The sequence below is a fragment of the Atractosteus spatula genome, unplaced genomic scaffold (genome assembly GCF_055471065.1).
Source record: "Atractosteus spatula isolate fAtrSpa1 unplaced genomic scaffold, fAtrSpa1.hap1 Scaffold_32, whole genome shotgun sequence".
NCBI classification, from domain to species: domain Eukaryota; kingdom Metazoa; phylum Chordata; class Actinopteri; order Semionotiformes; family Lepisosteidae; genus Atractosteus; species Atractosteus spatula.
In genome coordinates this window covers 275,001-277,500 of record NW_028296860.1, presented here as the reverse complement: position 1 = coordinate 277,500, position 2,500 = coordinate 275,001, and positions in this window count along the sequence as shown.

Sequence of the window (2,500 nt, the reverse complement as noted above, 5' to 3'; positions counted from 1 at the left end):
GGTGACCAGGCCCCTATAAAGCCGATCGTAAAAAAGACTAAGTCCCCCGGGTGACCAGGCCCCTATAAAGCCGATCGTAAAAAAGACTAAGTCCCCCGGGTGACCAGGCCCCTTTAAAGCCGATCGTAAAAAAGACTAAGTCCCCCGGGTGACCAGGCCCCTCTAAAGCCGATCGTAAAAAAGACTAAGTCCCCCGGGTGACCAGGCCTCCGAAAAGCCGATCGTAAAAAAGACTAAGTCCCCCGGGTGACCAGGCCTCCGAAAAGCCGGTCGTAAAAAAGACTAAGTCCCCCGGGTGACCAGGCCCCTATAAAGCCGATCGTAAAAAAGACTAAGTCCCCCGGGTGACCAGGCCCCTATAAAGCCGATCGTAAAAAAGACTAAGTCCCCCGGGTGACCAGGCCCCTATAAAGCCGATAGTAAAAAAGACTAAGTCCCCCGGGTGACCAGGCCCCTATAAAGCCGATCGTAAAAAAGACTAAGTCCCCCGGGTGACCAGGCCCCTATAAAGCCGATCGTAAAAAAGACTAAGTCCCCCGGGTGACCAGGCCCCTTTAAAGCCGATCGTAAAAAAGACTAAGTCCCCCGGGTGACCAGGCCCCTATAAAGCCGATCGTAAAAAAGACTAAGTCCCCCGGGTGACCAGGCCCCTTTAAAGCCGATCGTAAAAAAGACTAAGTCCCCCGGGTGACCAGGCCCCTATAAAGCCGATCGTAAAAAAGACTAAGTCCCCCGGGTGACCAGGCCTCCGAAAAGCCGATCGTAAAAAAGACTAAGTCCCCCGGGTGACCAGGCCTCCGAAAAGCCGGTCGTAAAAAAGACTAAGTCCCCCGGGTGACCAGGCCCCTATAAAGCCGATCGTAAAAAAGACTAAGTCCCCCGGGTGACCAGGCCCCTATAAAGCCGATCGTAAAAAAGACTAAGTCCCCCGGGTGACCAGGCCCCTATAAAGCCGATCGTAAAAAAGACTAAGTCCCCCGGGTGACCAGGCCTCCGAAAAGCCGATCGTAAAAAAGACTAAGTCCCCCGGGTGACCAGGCCCCTATAAAGCCGATCGTAAAAAAGACTAAGTCCCCCGGGTGACCAGGCCCCTATAAAGCCGGTCGTAAAAAAGACTAAGTCCCCCGGGTGACCAGGCCCCTATAAAGCCGGTCGTAAAAAAGACTAAGTCCCCCGGGTGACCAGGCCCCTATAAAGCCGATCGTAAAAAAGACTAAGTCCCCCGGGTGACCAGGCCCCTATAAAGCCGATCGTAAAAAAGACTAAGTCCCCCGGGTGACCAGGCCCCTTTAAAGCCGATCGTAAAAAAGACTAAGTCCCCCGGGTGACCAGGCGTCCCGAATCTGTCGGGGGTGACCAGGTGGCCGGCCCGCTGGACGGCGCTGAATGGGTCTAAATAATCGGAAGGGGGCTTAAGTCTGCAGCAGGGGGCATGGCCGGAGTCCATCCCCAGGCGGGGGGCATATTTCCCGGGCAGGGAGGCTTGGATCCCCCTGTCTGAACCGAAAGCACTGCTCGCGGTCGAACCGGGAGCCGGGTGCCTCAGACGCCGCTGCTGTGGTGCTTTTCCCCTTTTCACAAGCCTGGAGGCTTGGCCCAGGCCTAGCAGGAGGCATGCAACCGCCTGAGAGCGCTCCCGGGGTGAAAAAAAGACTTTTTCGTTTTCATGGAGCTTTTAAGGGGATGAATCCACCCCGCTCAAGCCCAGGCAGAGCTCCACAAGCTGGGCTTGGATTCCAGGTTCGCTCCCTTGCAGGCACCGGGTACGGAAGTTGCGGTGGCGTATCTCCGGGTATGTGGGAGTACCGAAAGTCGAGTGGTGTGGTCCCGGGTATGTGGGAGGACCGATTCTGGAGTGGTGTGGTCCCGGGTATGTGGCAGGACCGAAACTCGGGTGGCTTTGTCCCAGGCACGTGGGCAGGCCGAGTCAGCGGTGGCGTGGTCCCGGGTACGAGGGAGAGGCCGAAACAGGGGTGGCCTCTCCCCAGGCACGCAGGGAGCCTGTCAGAGGGCGGCCAGCCCCGCAGCTGTGCGGGGGGCGCCCTCGGCACCCCGGCCTGTCCCAGGGCAGGCGGGGGAGCCTGACAGAGGGCGGCCAGCCCCGCAGGTGTGCGGGGGGCGCCCTCGGCACCCCGGCCTGCCCCAGGGCAGGCGGGGGAGCCTGACAGAGGGCGGCCAGCCCCGCAGGTGTGCGGGGGGCGCCCTCGGCACCCCGGCCTGTCCCAGGGCAGGCGGGGGAGCCTGACAGAGGGCGGCCAGCCCCGCAGGTGTGCGGGGGGCGCCCTCGGCACCCCGGCCTGCCCCAGGGCAGGCGGGGGAGCCTGACAGAGGGCGGCCAGCCCCGCAGGTGTGCGGGCTGAGCCCTCGGCACCCCGGCCTGTCCCAGGGCAGGCGGGGGAGCCTGACAGAGGGCGGCCAGCCCCGCAGGTGTGCGGGGGGCGCCCTCGGCACCCCGGCCTGCCCCAGGGCAGGCGGGGGAGCCTGACAGAGGGCGGCCAGC